This window comes from Hemicordylus capensis, chromosome 1 (genome assembly GCF_027244095.1).
Source record: "Hemicordylus capensis ecotype Gifberg chromosome 1, rHemCap1.1.pri, whole genome shotgun sequence".
NCBI lineage: Eukaryota > Metazoa > Chordata > Lepidosauria > Squamata > Cordylidae > Hemicordylus > Hemicordylus capensis.
In genome coordinates this window covers 359299114-359318865 of record NC_069657.1, presented here as the reverse complement: position 1 = coordinate 359318865, position 19752 = coordinate 359299114, and the positions used below count along the sequence as shown (strand labels likewise).

The 19752-nt window shown below is 42.2% G+C and overlaps 1 long non-coding RNA gene across 1 annotated transcript; it reads left to right on the top strand.

The window, feature by feature from the left end:
- Nucleotides 1–5627: 5627 nt before the first annotated feature.
- Nucleotides 5628–18096, top strand: LOC128343091 (uncharacterized). The gene is made up of 3 exons (XR_008315330.1): nucleotides 5628–5775; nucleotides 15157–15300; nucleotides 18055–18096. It is a non-coding gene; the product is annotated as an uncharacterized LOC128343091 (long non-coding RNA).
- Nucleotides 18097–19752: the final 1656 nt, after the last annotated feature.

The window sequence follows — 19752 nt, the reverse complement described above, 5'->3', positions numbered from 1 at the left end:
GTCCTAATTTCAGACTGAAAGGTTTTCTGATCACTGGGTTACCTCTCTTCTGTTGCAGTCCACAGAAGATGCTAAAAAAACTGCGCAGGGTCCCATAGGCTATAGAAGATGTTAGAGTCATTAATGTCTTATCTAGTCTATGATCTGTTCTGATTCTGTTTTTAAATCCCTGGCCAACATGCAGAGCACAAGAGGGGTACTGAGAAGGATGCTGCACTGGCAGGCGAAGGAGGTCACACAGTGCTCCAGACAAGGAGGCTTGCACTGATGCTCCAGGGGGCTGACCACATAATCGCCCAAGCCTTGGAGCTCCTATGTTGAATGATGTGACAGTTCAAGTTTCTTACTCTGGATCTGGGATTGCAACATAATGCACTTTCCTGTAGCAATATAGGAAAGTCCATTATGACTTATGTTTTGTAAAGAACTATAGGATCAGAACAACGTGGGGCATCTCTGTTGGTGCCAGGAACAATTTGTGACATTGCACAACATTGCTATTGATCACATGGCATGTCTGTTAGGCATCAGCCTTAGGTTCCAATTTCCCAGCTTTGTGGAGCCTGAGTCAAAATGAGATAGCCTTAATTCTGTCTTTAACTGACAGGTTTTTTGACCATCAAATTGATTTATGCTTGATTGTAACCAGTCTGTAACAATCTACCCCATTGCTAAATTTGGCACTATATTGTATATTCTCCCCTAAAATGTTAACACTTTTGAATAAAATGTTTTCTTTTCTTCCCTTTTATCCTACATAAACTTAAATAGACAAATAAAACCATATATTTCCACATTATCACACATTATTTACATTTTAAACTCTTTATGGAATTCCTTGGGAAAGACCCATATACTTGGCTCCCTTACATGTAGTTGGGTCATTTTGTTACCTCAGCCTCTCAGGAGCTGCTCATAGCTAACTAACTCCAATGTGGTTTGAGAAATTTGTAGACGGCACAATTTCAGCCTACCTTAATCCCAATTCACACATAACCAGGGGCATGGCAAGGTTGGAGTGGGCCCAGAGACAAGATTTTAAAATGGACCCCCCACTCACTGAAGCTCAGCTCATGAAGTAAAGACATCTCAAATGAGGCTGAATAGTGGTAACAAAAAGCATAGTAAAATTTATATCTATCTATCTATCTATCTATCTATCTATCTATCTATCTATCACCTATGTGCCACAATAGAACATCATCCTAAATTATTTTTTAAAAGATTTTGTAAATTGTGGACGATGCAAGTCATTTGATGGTACTAGAGAAAGACATGCTGTTCTGGTAGCTCCAGGTCTTAACACTCGCATCAATTTCGGAGGATGAATACAACTGAAGGAAGACCAGGCAGGTGCGCAGCTGGGGGAGTCAGTCATGTGACTTGCCTCTGGGGGCCCCCCCAAGGCAGTGGGCCCCCAGACAACAGTCTCCCCTTGCCTTATTATAGTTACGCCCCTGCACATAACATTCAACACTCATACAACCAGCATACACAGGTACAGATCTGTACATTCAAGCGTTATGCTTGACGCAGATGTAGCAGTACACTTCTATTTGTACCATGCATTTGAGGAATCTGTACCCAAGTTAACTTTGAAAATGAATGCAGATACAGGGATCCACACAAATGCATGTGCAAATGCACAGACATCTGAGCACTTGTACTACATAATGTCTGAATGGGGCTTTAGAAGATAACGGAAGGATTGCTGACATCATGTACAGGTGAAACTCGGAAAATTAGAATATCGTGCAAAAGTCCATTAATTTCAGTAATGTAAATTAAAAGGTGAAACTGATATATGAGACAGACGCATTACATGCAAAGCGAGATAAGTCAAGCCTTAATTTGTTATAATTGTGATGATCATGGCGTACAGCTCATGAAAACCCCAAATCCACAATCTCAGAAAATTAGAATATTACATGGAACCAAGAAGACAAGGATTGAAGAATAGAACAATATCGGACCTCTGAAAAGTATACAGTGTACTGTGCTTGATTGGCCAGCAAACTCGCCTGACCTGACCCCATAGAGAATCTATGGGGCATTGCCAAGAGAAGGATGAGAGACATGAGACCAAACAATGCAGAATTGCTGAAGGCCGCTAATGAAGCATCCTGGTCTTCCATAATACCTCATCAGTGCCACAGGCAGATAGCATCCATGCCACGCCGCATTGAGGCAGTAATTGCTGCAAAAGGGGCCCAAACCAAGTACTGAATACATATGCATGCTTATACTTTTCAGAAGTCCGATATTGTTCTATTCTTCAATCCTTGTCTTCTTGGTTCCATGTAATATTCTAATTTTCTGAGATTGTGGATTTGGGGTTTTCATGAGCTGTACGCCATGATCATCACAATTATAACAAATTAAGGCTTGACTTATCTCGCTTTGCATGTAATGCGTCTGTCTCTTATATCAGTTTCACCTTTTAATTTGCATTACTGAAATTAATGGACTTTTGCACGATATTCTAATTTTCCGAGTTTCACCTGTATATGTGAACCATTCTGAATACTCAAGAGGAGACATATTAATGCTATGATTGGTTATGATTATTAATTCTATTATTATTTAAAAGGAGCAAATCAGAAAGATTTCAACAAATACAACACAGAAGAGAGATGTTTTATCACTACACAGAGAAAATATGATTGAAAAGTTGTTATAGGCTGTGGACTAGTTTCCTTTATTTGTCACATCTGTGAAACACAGTCTTTGAAAACAAAAGCAAACACAATCCCAAAGATCACACTGAAGTATGTGTATTCTCCTCACAGGACTAATAACTATGGAAAAGATGTTTGTTGACACCATCCCTGCACAACTAAAATAAATGAAGTGTGAGATAGAAATGTCATCATATGAAGAATTATCTTTGTTGTCTTTGCCAATATTCTGAAATTGAAAATTTCAGATTTGGTTTAGGAAAATTGATGCAAGGGTTATTTCAAGGATACCTTCCCCAGCGTCTTATTATTATGCTGTTAGGCAAAGACAGACATCTACTTAGAGTCTTGTGAGTGCAGTCAATAAATGTATTTCATCACTATTCTTGCAATAACAAATATCCCTGCAGAAATGTGTTTGACAAGCATAAAAAGAATTAAGAGAAAATAGAATGATTTATTGCCTGTATTAGATTGACCACTGAATGAAACTCAGAAAAATGGGCCAGGTCGGTAAACTGGTAAAGAATAAATCAATGATATCGCTCTTTTAAAAATAGATTCCCTTAACTCCTATGTTCGAATGTTTGGCTCTCTGTTCTACCCATATCATATTATCAATCATGTTTATTGCAGTGCAGGCCCAGCACAAACTGGGTGGTTATTGTGCAAGGCCCTGTACAGAAACAAAGCAATAAATCACTCCCTCTCCAAATAGTTTACAATCTAAAACAAAGACACAAGATGTATAGCATGAAAAAAGGGCTAGAAAATACAGGCAGCATCAATAGAATGATAGTTCATGTTGTGAAATACTCTCCCTGAGGTCTGCCTGGCCACCTCATTGGTTGTTTTCCACCACTTTGAGAAAACATTTTCCTTCAAAACAAGTCATTGGGGGTTGATTGGATGATTATGCTGCTCTTGTATTTTCTTTTGTCAGCTTGAGTTATTTGACTCAACATACTATATTATATTATTCTACTGCTATACACCACTTAAGCATCACTTTCAGTTAGGGATGTGCAAACAGGTTCGAATTCAAACTAGTTCAAATTTGAACTGGATTGGTTAAAAGTAGGAATGTGCGTGGTTTTGGTTCGGCATGATAGACCAGACTGCCGGACCGGTCCGGAGGTCCGGCGGTCTGGCTGGGCGGGGGACTGTGACTTTAAGTGGGGGGGGTGGTAGTACTTCCCCCCCCAGCCACGCTTCCCCCTCCGGCGCTGTTCCTTTTTAAAATCTTCTTGGGGCGGCAGAGCTCCTCTCTGCCGCCCCTGCCCCCGTCGTCGTTTGAAAAGCTTTAACAGAGATGAGCGCTAGCGGCGCGCATGCGCCCTGCGCGGCTCGCATGCTCATCTCTGACGCTGCAGCGCGCACTGCATACATCACTGTGACGTATGCAGCGCACGCACTGCAGCGTCAGAGACGAGAGCGCGTGCCACGCAGGGCACATGTGCACCGCTAGTGCTCGTCTCTGTTAAAGCTTTTCAAACGATGATGGGGGCAGGGGCGGCAGAGAGGAGCTCTGCCGCCCCAAGAAGATTTTTAAAAGGAACAGCGCCGGAGGGGGAAGCGCCGGGGGGGGGGTAAGTACTACCACCACCCCCCGCTTAAAGTCACAGTCCCCCCCTGCCGGACCAGGGGGGACTCCAAGCCACGCACACCCCTAGTTAAAAGGTTAGAACTCAAACCTAACAGGGCATTGAACTGGCAATGCTGGTCCGAGTTAGAACCAAACAGAGCCTGGTTCTATTCAAACCGGTTAGAACTAGTTCGAGCCTCCAAAACTGGGTTGAGTGGTAGGCACCCATGGGTGCCAACTACCATCTACACTCCAAAGCAATCCAACACTACTATGATTTTTAATGATTTTTTTGGAAATTTTTTCCATAGGGTATAATAGGGACTTGAACCAGCCCATTATTCCCTATGTGGAGTACCTAGGATCACAAAACTGGGTTGGGTGGTAGGCATACAGGGGTACCTACCACCCACTGAACATCAAAGCAATCAGACACTCCTATGATTATTAATGATTTTCTGAAGATTTTTTTCAATGTTTACATTTCTCCCATAGGGAATAATGGGGATTTGAGGATGCCCCATTTCCCACCTTTTGGGGGTGCCAGAGCACCCCAAAGTGGGTCTAGGGGTACAGCAGGTCTGGCCTCAACTCCCCCCAGGCAGCCCCAAGTTTGTAAAATTTGTAGTTGTTTAATTTAAGAAATTTCTTTCTTTCATTGCAATGCATAGGAGTCTCTCCCCATTCATGTAAGTAGAACAGTGAGAGTGACCCTAATTGCTGTGAACTCTGAACTCACAGCAATTAAGGTCACACACAGTTCTACTTATGAATGAGGAGATACTCCTATGCATTGCAATGAAAGGAAAAAACTACTTAAAATTTTTTAAAAAATATATAAAAAAAATAAATCCTACAAACTTGGGGCTGCCTGGGGAGAGTTGAGGCTAGACCTCAAATACATCCTAAATACTCCCCAAATCTTCCATATGGGAGAAATGCAAAAATCTTCAGAAAATCATTAATAATCACAGGAGTGTCCGATTGCTTTGGTGTTCAGTAGGTGGCAGGCCTACCACCCACCCCAGTTTTGTGCCCCTAGGTACTCCATATAGGGAATGATGGGGTGGTTCAAGTCCCCATTAAACCCTACTTAGAACCTTTTAGAGCCACTTCGAATTCGAACCTGTTTGAGCCAATTTGAAGGTTCTAGAGGCCATTTTAGGTCATATTCTCCATTTTGTGTCACTTGTTTTGCTAGATTTTCCTTTGCTGAGCTCATGCTTTCCTGATTAGTCAGATGAGTCTGTCTCTCTGGTAGGCTCTGGAGTGGTACCAGACCTTGAGAACTGGCACCCTATTGGCTAGGGGGGGAGGGCAAAGATGGAGGCTCCCAAAGGAGGTAGTTTCAAATCCTCTTTAAAGCCAAGCCTCTGGCCTAGCAAAATCACAGTGGTTGCAGTCTTCCTTGGCTTCCTTCTGGTCAGCTGCTGCAGGTGGTGAGAGTCTGCTTGACAGACCTGGCTGTATTTTTGCAAAACACATGCCTGAAGAGAAGAGAAGGAAAAAAAGGTTTGTGTGTCTTACTTTAAGTTCTCCTCCCTCACTGTGGTGTGTTTTTGCCTTGCCCCGCCCATCTTTTCTTTGCAGTTTGCATAAAGCCAGGTTGGTTTTACTGCCCTGAGCTGCTGCCTTGATAGGTCTCAGTTTGTGTGGCTGTTGTGTAATCTGTGCTGTTTTGTTTGGTTCCCTTGGCTTTGCAGTTGTGTGGACACATAAGCAGCAGGTCAGTTTCTGTGGGGTTTTTTGGTTCTTAGCTGGGTGTCTTTTTAGTTGTGTCACTATGTGTTGGCAGTGTGGCCTGCTAGGGGCACAGACCTGGGGTGAGTGGTAGGCACCCATGGGTGCCCACTACCCACTAAATTCTCCAAGCAATAGGGATTTTATGTGATTTTTTAAATTTTCATTTTTTCCATTTCTTCCATAAGTAAAAATGGGGGTTTGAGGTGGCCCATCTCCCCCATTTCCCCACTTTGGGGGATGCCTAGGCACCTCAAAGTGGGTCTGGTGGCACAGCAGGTTGTGTCAGAACTCGCCCCGCCCCGGCAGCCCTTCTGAAGAGCTTTACATAACCTTATATACAAACCAGATAATCCACTTTGAGGTAGACTGTTAAGAGAGGCCAGAACTAAACAATTCCTGGTGGGGGAAAGTGTAAACCCCACTGACTTGGGGCTGCTTGGGGCAGGGGAGTTCTGGCACAACCTGCCATGCCCCCAGACTCAATTTGGGGGGAATGGGGCATCCTCAAATCCCCATTATTCCTTATGGGAGAAATGCAAAAACTGAAAAAATCTTCAAAAATTCATTAATAATCAGAAGAGTGTCGGATTGCTTTGGTATGTGGTAGGCACCCCTGTATGCCTACTACCCACCCCAGTTTTGTGCCCCTAGGTGCTTCACATAGGGAATAATGGGCCAGTTCGAGTTCCCATTATACCCTATGTAGAACCTTTTAGAACCAGTTCAAATTGGCTTCAAATTTGTACCAAACCAGGGGGGTTCAACCAAAACCAAGCCTACCCACCCTGGTTCGAACCAAACAGCCCAAGCTGGTTTTGTGCACATAAAAATAAAATCTAAACTGCAACTATCAACTACAGCAGCATTAGGAGAGAACACGTAGCATGTTTCAAGATTCTCCCTTGGCCAAGGCACAGATTTCCTATCACGTGGCAGCTATTTTTGAAGTAAACTGATGCATCTATAGGCTTGAGACAAATTAACTTGTATGTGCTGAATGGTACTAGCATGACTTCTTGGACTTGTCTAGCTAAACCCCTTAGTGATTGATAGTTACAGGCCAATCTTCCTTGGTTGGGCAAGGTGATTGAAAGAGTGGTGGCCAACCAGTTCCAGGCAGTTTTGGAGGAAACTATTTATTTAGACCCATTTCAAACTGGTTTTACAGCTGTCTATGGGATTGAGACAGCCTTGGTCGGCCTGATGGATGACCTTTACCAGGGAACCGACAGAGGGATTGTGACTCCTGGTTCTTCTGAATCTCTCGGCGGCGTTCAATACAATTGACCATGGTATCCTTCTGGATCGCCTGGGGGATAGGGGGCACTGCTTTGCAGTGGTTCTGCTCCTATCTCTTGGGTAGATTCCAGATGGTGGAGCTTGGTGACAGTTGCTCCTCAAAACAGGAGCTGTTATATGGAGTTCCTCAGGGCTCCACTCTGTCACCAATGCTTTTCAATATCTAAATGAAACTGCTGGGTGAGGTCATCAGGAGGTTTGGAGCTGGATATTATCAGTATGCTGATGACACCCAGAACTACTTCTCCTTTTCATCTTCAGGAAATGGCACATTTTCTAAATGCCTGCCTAAAGGCAGTAATGGGCTGGATGAGGGATAGCAAATGGAAGCTGAATCCAAGCAAGACAGAGGTGCTCATTGTGGGGGCTCAGAATCTAAGGGGTGAGTTAGATCTTCCTGTCCTGGATGTGGTTACACTCCCCCAGAAGGAGCAGGTGTGCAGCTTAGGAATACTCCTGGACCCAGGCCTCACCCTGGCATCTCTGGTTGAGGCCATGGCCAGGAGTGTTTTCTATCAGCTTCAGCTGATTTGACAGCTGCACCCATTCCTTGAAGATGATGACCTCAAAACAGTGATGCATCAGCTGGTAACCTCCAGGCTCAACTACTGCAATGTGCTCTACGTGGGGCTGCCTTTGTAAGTAGTTCGGAAACTTCAGTTAGTTCAAAATGCGGCAGCCAGATATGTCTCTGGGGTAACTCGAAGAGACCATATTATGTCTGTCTTGGAACAGTTAGACTGGCTGCCAATATGTTTATGGGAAAATATAAAGTGCTAGTTATTACCTTTAAAGCCCTGAATGGCTTAGGTCCGAGTTATCTTAGAGAGCAACTTCTTCTGCATGATCCCCACTGCGTGTTAATGTCATCTGAGGAGGTCCATCTCCAGTTACCAGTGGTTCGTCTGGTGGTGACTTAGAGGCAGGCCTTCTCTATAGCTGCTCCTGGACTATGGGATGCACTCCCTGCAGAAATCCGTAATTTGAGTTCATTACTGTCTTTCAGGAGAGCCCTTAAAACCTTTCTGTTTGGCCTGGCCTTCCATGATTTTTAAACTGCTGTAAACTGTTTTAAATTGTCTTAAATGTTTGCCCTGGTTTTCTAGAGTTTTAGCTGTTTGAATGTTTAATTGGTTTTATTCTGTTTTTATGGTTTTGATTTTAATTGTTAACTGGTTTTAATTGTTTTTATTCTGTTATAAACCACCTTGAGCCATTTTGGAGGGGCGGTATATAAATTGAATAAACAAACAAATAAACAAACAGAATGTAGGCTGGCCCAAAATGGAAAGAAAGGTAGTAGTGTGGTGTGTTATGCAGGGAAGTTGAGAGGAAGAAATAAACATCTTAGAAAACCCTAATAGAACTAAAATCGTTCTGTACAGCTGGAATCAATTATGTTCAAGTTTTTGACATGAATGCTGAGATGCATGTACTATATGGTACCTTTTCAATGGGTACATCAGGTTATGCAAGAGGGCTGAGTCCAGGAACAGTGAGAATAGGCATGGGACACCAAACATATAATATTTTTCCCACCCCAACCAAATCCAATTGTGTCAGTGGTGGCACCAGGGGGGGAAACGTGTTTGGGGGCACAGAAGAAACAAAGTGCATGTATGGGTGGGCAACCTATGTCCCTCACATTAAATTTCTGAAATATAAATGGGGGTGTGTGGGGTGTAAGCCACTTGTATGAGGAGGGTTTTCCCACACCCAACAGAGCTGTCCTTGAATTCTGTATGCACAACTTTAATGCAAATGAATTTCACAAGTAAATAATTAGTGCACACAGTTCCCTTCTTCCATCTATTTCCAGTCCCTGTCCAACGCTGAACTAATTATCCTAATAATCAGCCACTTCCTTTTTAGCACTCACTGATAAAAATAACTTTCAGTCTGACCAATCATGCTTATCCTAAAGTTTCATTCTACTGATAAGGCATACGCTTCATGTAGATGCTTTGATTTTGGAACTTTACCTGCTGATAAAGTCACTATTATACAAGGCTATTATACAATACTATTATACATTATACTTGCAAGGGAGAAAAGATAGTAACATCAAGAAGCACTAACACCAAAGAGAAGCATGAATTCCATGTGGATTTTTACTATGTTCGCACAATTGTTATGAACTGCTGCTGGCATTAGCTGGATAAGAAAGCTGAATGGGGGACCTTCCCTGTCAGAAAGGTTCGAGATGGGTGCTTCATTGGCATTGCTTTTTGTCCAACCATGCTCAAAGGCAGCACCAGCAGTTGTTCTTTCAGAGGCCACAAGGTTATCCTATTTTTTTTTTTTTTTTTTGCTCTTAGCATAGTCTGTTTGGTGGTGAAGATATTCCTTAGTAAAATTGGGTGGATTCGAATCTAATATGAGGGTAATGTTTAGGCAATGGAGTTATGCTGGTGGGATAAAAATGAGATTTGTAGTCCAAATGCATCATCTTTGACAAAGTAGTCAGGACAGACATTGGTTTGTTTTCATGGTGAGTTTCTTATGTCACCAAGGACATTTTGGGGTTCTGCTAGACTACCAACTGCTTAGCTGTGCCATTGACTCCTTGACTGAATTGATGGTGGTAATCTTGAATCTGGTGTCTGAAACAGTTGATACGAACCACCAGTCTTCCTGCTACTCCTGTCATTCTGTTAGCTGTGTCCCTGCTTCTAAGGACCTTGTCTGTTACAATTTCTTGGCTAACTGCTTTTGAAGCTCTTTTCTATTCATGTAAAAAAAAAAAAAAAGCAAACTACTGTATCAGCAGCAACCACAGAAAAGAAAATGACATCAAGGTCACCAGACACTGAACATGCTGCAGACTTACGAATGGGCTTGTTGGGTCAAACTACGAAGAGAGTATTAGATTGGTACAGTCCCAGATATCTTGTTGGCTACTGTACCTTGATGCATTAGCCTTATTGAGAGAAATAATGAGCTTTTAATTCTGCAACTTGTGATATATGTAGTACTGTATTCCATTCAAGACACCTGGCATATATCTGTATTCTATTCAGTTTAGCATAATTGTAATCTTGCCCCTATCCCCTCCTTTCTCAAATTTCCTTATTTGAATGACTTATAAAGACTTTGTGACCAAAGGACCAGAAAGGAAAAGTGATGACTATGGGACAATTAGTGTATAACCATACCAGGGCTGAAGATCTGAATCAAAAAGAAAATGTAAACAACTTGTTTTGAATATCTGGGGAAGCAGAAGATAAGAGGCTGTGCATGCTGACAGGATGAGAGCATGAAAGAACATTTAAAAAACATCTGAAGACCCAAGCCCGGACAGGTGGCACCAGAGTTGTCACAACTATGAGCTTTAATGGATATAAGGGGTTGACCCCAAGAGCAATCAAGGATGCAGAAGCATATAAAAACAGAAGACTCCAGACCCAACTTTCAGAGGGCAGATCCAGAAGACGGATCTTCTCCCTCTCCAATGCTGCATCATATCCTCACCCCAGCACCGTGCACCCCATCTTCTTATCGAAATAGCACATCTTCAATTGCCGGGAGAGACCTTAAATTGGCCATTTATTTATTTATAAATTTTAAGATACCTTTGCACCTTTGGGAACAAACTTTACCTGCTCCCCCTCCCCTCGTCCCTTTCCCTTCCATTGCTAGTTAACCTGCTTGTATTAGAGTGAGTTAAATTACGTTGCTTGCCAGGCCCTTATATCTATTGTACCTCTTTAAAACTATTTCCTTAAGTAAAATTATAAAAGACAATCCCTATTTGATTGCTTGTGTCTCCTCACACATCCATGGATTGAACCTATGTGCTAAGGGGGTTTAGATAAAAACTGAGAGTGTAGAAAACTTAGGGTACACTGGCCCGACAAGGCACTGGTACATAGGTACTCTGGCCTGAACGGCATTGGTACATTGGCACACTGGTCCACATTCGCCCACATATTGCTTGAACAGAAAACCCCTTTAGTATGCAACACAGTGCAATTTTAGGTACTAGGTAACTTCAGTCTTCATACCAAGACCACCTCGTCTGGTGTAGCTTAGGATTTCATGGCCTCCTTAGCAGTCATGGTACCATCCAGGTCATAATGGGCTCAACTCATATTAAAAGGAGCCATGCTCAATTGACTTTTCTGTACAGGGCAAGATTCTGATTACTGGTGACACTGATGTGGGATAATTATCACTGTCACACTACTATCTGATTAGGGTATGTGTGGGTATAATTTCTCACTGTGGTAGGAATGGACATCTTTTGAGGCTGGCCCTATCCTTGGAAACTCATACAGCCTGTGTGATAGGGATGCGCACGAAGTGTTTTGTGCACATCCTGAGGAGCAGAGAGTGAGCACTTTAAGAGGAGGAAAGTATGTCTTACCAGCTCTTCCATGGCCCCTCCGCTGCCCCAGTGCAGTGCTGTCGGGATTAAACATCCCATCACTCGGTTGCAGGGCTGCTTCCAGCAGCGCGTGGGGTGGCATCAGCTCAGAAATGGCATCTGAGCATGTGCGGATGCTATCTTGAATGGTCAGCATGGTGTTGCTGATAACTCAACATGGTGTCCACACATGCTCAGAAGCCACTTCTGTGCCAACGCCACCCCACACGCAGCTGGGAGCAGCCCTGCAGCCACACAGTGGGGCATTCAATCGCAAAAGCACCATGCTGCGGGCGGCGAGGGCAGTGGCCATGGAGGAGCTTTCTTCCTCCTAAAGCACTTGCTCTCCCCAGCCAAAACACTTCAGCAGGGGAAGCTTGAAACATGTCGGCACCTCAAAACAGAGGCATGAAATGCTTTGTGCACATCCCTATTTTAAGGTGCTATGGTGAGTGGTTCGGGAGAGCATAAGGGGTAGTTTTGTGGAAATAAGATGTGGAATAATAGATTGTCTTGGTAATCACAAATGGTAGAGTTGCTTCCTAGCATCCTCTTCCCTAGCTTTTGAATAACTCTATCACCATATTTTACTGAAGAGCTTCAGGAACTGAAGATGGTAGGTAGATGGCAGTGATAATAATTAAACAGTATTTCTCCACTAACTAAAAATAATACTAAAAAGTGTTTCTCTGAATCATGTCCCGCTCACCTCTCCCAGGTAAGGCAAGAGCGATTATAAACCAGAATTGATCCACCAGAAGACAAACCATCAGTAGCTCACTCTAATGGTTTGGAATAATTCTTTGTTGATCAAGTCACTCAGATTCTGTTTGACCTGCACATAGAATACTGAAATTAGAAGCATCTGCTTGAGGTTTTGATTGGTTTCATCTTATCTTTATCAAGAATGCTGAATGGATAATGAGTGTTGTGAGAGCTACCCTGAAGAAGGTGGCGATCTGCACCCTCCTTAAAAAGCAACTTTCAGTAATAAGTATGAAGCCAGCATTAAGCCCATATAAAATCTTACCCTTGTGGATGGGCTTTAAAGAATATGCTAACAGAACTTCCTATCTCGGTCTCCTTAATTTTGGCTTCTGACCTAGTTATGGGACAGATATGGATTTGGTAATTGTGCTGGATGATCTATCCTTGGAGACTGACAGTGGATATACCCTTCTGTTGGTTTTTTTCCCTTTCCTTTTTTCTTCATATGTCAGGAACTTTCAGAACTGTGTGAACCACACTTTGAATTGTTTAGTGGTGGTTTCAAACCTGACTCTCCAATGGCTTTGCTGGTTTTTTTTTTTTGGTGTCAGAGGGTGTCCCCTGGAAATCAAGTCAGCTCCTTGGTATCTGGTATATGAGGTTCCACAGAGTTGCCACTAATATGACATCAGTATTATGCCACTGAGTGACATCATCTAGAGCTTGGGGTTAAGGTGCCAGCATTATGCTGAGGACACCTACCTCTGGATTTCACAAAGCACACTGTAGCTACTGCCGCTGTCCTTAATCAGCATCTGGAAGCTAAGGTTGAATGGATGAGGGTGAACAGATGAACTAAATTTGGACATGATGGAGGTCATATGGCTTTGGTGGCCCAGAAGGGTTCATCTAGCCAATGATAGCTGGGATAGCCTAGGAGTACTAACAGGCCTGTCACTGCTTTTTGAGAAACAGGTTGTGACTGTGATTAGGAATGTCTTTTATCAATCACACCTGTTGCATATTCTCTGTCCCTTCCTGGGAATAAAGAATCTTACTCAGGTTACCCTTAGTTTAGCAACTCTTAGAGAGTGCTTGACTAGGACTGGGGAGACCCGAGTTCAAATCCCCATTCAGCCATGCTACTTGCTGGGTGACTCTGGGCCAGTCATTTCTCTCTCAGCCTAACCTACTTCACAGGGTTGTTGTGAGGAGAAACTGAAGTATGTAGTACACTGCTCTGGGCTCCTTGGAGGAAGAGTGGGATATAAATATAATAATAATAATAATAATAATAAATAAAGCACTCTGTGTGGGACTGTTTTGGTGCAGAATGCCACTGCTATCTTTTGATGGATGTTAGGAAAAGTGCGCATATTCAACCAGTAATGTATCAATTGCCCTGGCTATCCGTGTGCTTCTAAGGCCAATTTGAAGTAGGGGTGTGCACGGAACCGCAGAGCTGCAGCCCGGCACTATGGGGTGGGCTCCTTTAAGGGTGGGGGAGGGTTCACTTACCCCTCCCGCCGCTTCCCCCCTCCAGCATGTGTATTCTTTGTAGTAATTGGGGCGGCAGGATACCTCCCTGCCGACCCTTCTCCCACTTAAGTGCAAAAGGCTTGCCGGAGCCTTTTGCGCATGTGCACGTCGCGTGCGAGATTCACGTCTCTCTGACGTGCACAAGCGCACATGTCAGGGAGACATGAAGCTCGTGCGCAACGTATATATCTACAGCTAGGAGCAGGGTTTTTTAAACTGTGGCCCCAAAACAGTGATTTGTCAAAAGAAATCAGGAAGTGCTATTTTGGGAAAGATAAATAAATAAAAACTATTTATAGGAAAGTTTAAATGCAATTTGTCTTGTTGTATAAGTCAACAGGACATTGGACAGTTACTTAAACTGAATTAATGTGCCAATACCATGTAGATAGGATAGGGAAAATATTTTAGTTTCTATTATATTTGTAAGTATTTGCAAGAAAAATACTATCTGAAATTGAATTAATTAAAGCTTGAGTAATTGCTCAGTGTTAGGAGATGATAACTGCTCTGTTGAACAAGTGCTCAAAGCAATGCCAAGAGCTTTCAATGGCATATGGAAAAAGTTAATTACCATAATAAGGAGGGATAAGAGAAGTAGTTTTGCTCTTACCATTATGTTAACTAAGGACTGAATAGTTCTAGTAGTTCTAAATGGATATAAAAAATTTAAGTGCTAGAGCTATTGTATACTAGCAGCAAAAACTTTGACATTTTATACAGTTTAAAAAGCCGCCCTTTTAATAAACAATTTCCCTGATTTAGAAAACAGGCAACTAAAAAACCTAATATGAATGCCCAACTGTCAATATAAAGTAACATAACATTTAAATGATTATTTGAGCTTAATCTCGAAGGCTCAAGAAAAATCTCACAGACAAATGTGGGATTTCCAAGTTTGGTCATTTGCCTCCCTAGTCCCCACCCCAACCCAGCTGCCCTGTGAAGGCTCTGGGAGCATGAAAGCACAAACTGCTCTTGAATATTCCTTTGAATATTCAGGTGGGAAAACAACATTTGAAGTTGATCTTTATTTCAGGACTACACATTTATGGTTTTTTTCCCTTTTGATTTTGAAGGCTAGCAATATAACACTGACAAAATATATTAGTAGAAATTCTGTTTTGATTTAGTATTGTTTTATGGAGTTTTTTCCTCTATTTAACAGAGGAAATTTAAATTGGCATGAACACAGTTGACAGACGGCTAAGCCTACTATATTTATCTTCTTGCTACAGACCTTAGCCTCTATTTCTGCAAATCACATTCTAAGTTTACAAGCAATGGGATCTGTCATATATGGGAAAATATGGATGGAAAAGCAGTCTAACAGTACCCATGGGAAAAATCTTTGTGAGAAGGTTTCAATGCTTCAAATCTGTGTAAGTGTTTCAAGCAATTATGGAATTTCTCTTCAGAGGAAATAGTTATACTCACTGTAAAACTAATTTTAATCAAGCCAGAAGTCATTTTTATAGTTTCTGTTTACTGCATAAAAATAATTTTCCAATTGAATAAACCAAAATCATGTTAATCTGCTGACAATAAAACCCTTGAAAAGTCTTCCATTCTAGTTGTTTTGGGTTGTATATATTTACTCTGATTTAGTTTCTCAGAATCCCAGAGTTTGTGTCATCTATACCCACACTATAAAAGGGTCTGGCTCCAATCCACATGCTAATGGGAGATTTACCTTTAGCCCTGGCAAAAGGGAGGATATAGACTACTGCAGTTTACTTCTCAAGCTCATTAACTGAGTCAATTTTAATAAGCCCCCCACAAGCAGCTTGCCATAACAATTTGACACAAACAGCTGGTTCAGATGTGGTGCCAAGCCATAGACTGGTGTCATGTGAATTAGCCTTGAAAAAGCCCCAGGCTTGCATACTTCTCTTCCTCAGGCTCATATACTATCCCCTCAAAGACCCCCTTCTTATATTTACTGCAGTTGAGAGACTATTTCATCTGAAATTGCCATTTCAGCAAACTATAGTTTGCACTTACTGAACAAAGCAGGATCAAATCTTCATTTGGCTTCACGGCTATGTGGGGTGAAGGGGTGGAGAATACTTCTCCTGCCAAACCCCTGCTAACTTGGCAAAGAGGCACCTTTTAACATAGTGATTCTCTTTATTTAGCAGGGGAAGAGTAACTAGCCCGATCCACCCCCAGCACTGTACCTCCAGTTACTGTTGCTTGTGTCTATCTTATGTTTCTTCTAAATTGTAAGCCCTTTGGGGACAGAGATCCATCTTATCTTAGAGAGCCAGCGTGGTGTAGTGGTTAGAGTGCTGGACTAGGACTGGGGAGACCCGGGTTCATATCCCCATTCAGCCATGATACTAGCTGGGTGACCCTGGGCCAGTCACTTCTCTCTCGGCCTAGCCTACTTCACAGGGTTTGTTACAGTCCAGGCCTGATTTATATACTAAATCTGCTTATTAGCTAGCTTACCAAATTAGGCCTGGCTCATAGTGTCACCAAGTGACCAAGTTCTTTTATATAGTGACCATGTAGGATTTGGGCGCAAGGAAGAGAGGAGATCAAACCAATCCTCAAAGATTCAATGGGCTTTATTGAGTATAAAAGACTAACAACATAATCTAGCAAAGCAGAACACTCTATCAATATCAGCAATAGTATTTCCTAGCCACAGCCAGTGTTCCTAACTACCATATGTGTGTGCATTAAATCTTCCTAGAGCCTAATAGAATTCAGATACAGATGGAAAAGGAAAGCTGAGGGCTGGCATGGTTTGGGGAGATTAGTAGAGGAAAAAGGTGGGGGGGAGGAGAAGGAGGCAGGAGAAGGGGAAGGGATGAGGGGATTCCAGGCTTGTAGGAGCAGCATATTTACCAGGATCAGAGACTTGAGAGCGGAGATCTTTTCAGCTTGAAGGAGTGAGGTGCTTGACAGGAGACAGGAGCGTTTGCAGTTGCTCAGATCATGGCTGAGAGCCAGAGCACCATGGCTGGGGAAGTCTTGACTTCTCACTGCGCAGTAGAAGTCACAGACAGCTCCTGTCCATGGACAGAGTTCCTGCTTTGCCCCGCGGCTTAGCAGCAAACTCTTGGATTAGTCATGAGCAAGTCTTGCATGGAGACACCAGATTGCCCGTAGGCACAAGACTACTGACTCTCTGTCTAGTAGCCTCCTTCTTATAGTGTATTTTCCTTTGATCTTTCATAGAACCTATTCAAATCTCATCTTTTCCTGCGTCCCCCAAAAAGGTGACAACTTGCTGCTACCTTCTGGACAATGTTTTTTTTTTTAAATTATTCAGGGTATTGGCCAGTCCAGAGAGATCTCAATCTCATCTCCTGTAGACTGTGCACTCAGAAGGGAGGGGAAACATTGCCCAAAGCAAATCTGCATCTCAGAGCTGCAAATTGCATCTCACCAGTCTGACCCCAAAAGGTATTAAAAGTCAGTAGTGAGAGAATTAGATCTATTTGTGTAGCAATTACATTATTTCTTGTGTACCTCTATCTAGTGTGTAATTGTAACAAGAGAATATTTAAAGTAACATAGGAAGGGGGTACATGTGTGAGACGTCCAATACATTTGGCTAGGGAAGAAGCATCAGTGAGGTAAGAATTAAAGTCTACAGGCATTTTCTTTGTATCCATTTAGCTATGTTGAATCTCTATGGAGAGCAACTGAGTTAATCACTGACAAGGATTAACACTGGCTTCTTGCAACAGGAAGGGGGGATCAGCCTGAGTCACATATTTAGCATATGAGTAGCTCAGGCCAAGCCTTTGTGCTTACCAATTTCACAAAACAATGCTGGATTGCCTCCTCCCTTCACAGAGCAGGGAGAGCAGTATACCAGTTCACCTTGAGTTCAGGAGTTAATTCATTTCTTAATATAAAATGAAATCAGACACAGGCCTATATTTCACATACTTCTGAGTTGGTACCTCTGGTTCTGATATGTTATATGGACCGTCCTCAACAGGTTGTTGTGAAAAGAGACACTTAAGTATGTAGTACACCGCTCTGGGCTGCTTGGAGAAATAGTGGGATATAAATGTAATAATAATAATTATTATTATTATTTATTTCTCTGTGTAAACCACCCTGAGCCATTTTTGGAAGGGCGGTATAGAAATATTATTATTATTAATTTGCAGGGCAGTAGCAAATCACAGTCTGCCACTTCAGATGAATGAGAGAATCACTGCACGTAAAGGGAGAAAGGAAGAGGAAGATGGAATGAACAAATCTGGGGGTCCTTCGAAATCTATTAATGAAGAATGCAACTATGGTTGGTATTACTGGGCCATATGACTGGGTCCATCCTCCCTGACAGAGATCAGTAGAGTCACCAACTGCCTTAGCAGAAGGAGGAGAAAACAAAGCCAGTGAGGTGAAGCATCACCAACACAATTTCCATCTGCCTTGTTTTTCAAGATGGAGCAGGGCCCTCCTCCCTTCACAGAGGCCAGAAGAACCACCAACTATCCTAATGAAGGAAGTTTTCAAGTGAACCAGAATTTTTAATGCACACTTTATCACTCAAACGGTGTATAATAAAGCTTGCCAGTATGTCTTAGTTTAAAAACTCCGGCAGGCAAAATTAGTCTAGGTTTCAGAAGAAATTAAAAAGGAAGCCAGTTTTCACCAAGCACCTTGGAATCATTTCCTAACCTTGGAATCATTTAAAATGTTGCTTAAAGGGGGGAAATAGCTCATCCCTCTTTAAACTAAATGAAAAGTCTATAGGAAACAGAATAATTGATTAGAAATATCCTCTGAGGACTTGAACAAGTTCAGCAAACTACATGCCTTTAATGAAAAATCTATGAATCTTTCTCCTTACACATGAAATATGCACAAGGATGAGTAGGATAAAACTTAAATAAAGTTCAATTACCTTCCATTATGGATGTTTGAGAAAATATTGCTTGTGCATAGCTCAGTCCTTAAATACACCTATTTTTGTGTAAGTCCCAATGAAATAAATTATCATGAAGATGTGGTGATTCTTACAGTGCATATTTACAAGTAAGCTGTCTTTAGGAATGCAGCCATATTGCATAAAGAATAAATAGTCCAATTTTCAAACATCTTTATTTGAAAGTAGGATCCATCCAAAGTAGGCAGTACAGGAAACTAAAATAAAAGCTTTCTCATGACAGCAGACCTATCTCCGTTTTAACTAACCCCACAACACAACACAACCAGTCTTTAACAGAAATGGATACAGTCAAAAGTAAAGTAAGCAGTCTGTATTTTCCATTATAGAAGTATGGAAGTCCCTTGTCTCTAGAGGAGTAGAAAGCATGAGACTTTCCAATCAATTAAAGCAGCTAAGCTGTCAATCAGATAGTTATAAGTTGACTGTGTTAGAATGGGTACATGCTTTGGTTGTTTTACCACAGTGATCATATGATTGCAGCCAGCATGCTTTCACAACCGCTGTTGGCAGCTCTTGACACACTGGTATGCCTCTTTGATTTTGGGCAAGCAGCCCATTTTCTTTCTCAACTGGGGATGGGGGAGAGACATGTACTTTCAGAATCAAATTTCAACTAAAATTGGTATTAAAACAACCCATCTGTTATAAGTTATTAGTCAAAACTCCTGCTGGTTTCGGACCATAGTTTTGGTTCAGGCTCCACAAAGCCAGGAATTTGGAACTTAAGTCTGATGCCTTATATAGATGTGCAAAATCATGAATTTTGGAAACTTACAACTTGCCCTCCATGCTCCCATGCTCTTCCTTGATCTTTGAGGCCCAGGACCTTTGAGGGAGGATTGAGTGCCAGGCACCAGCAAAGATGTCCCATACTGTCCTGTTCCTGTACAGCCGTATGAAGCATCTGAGC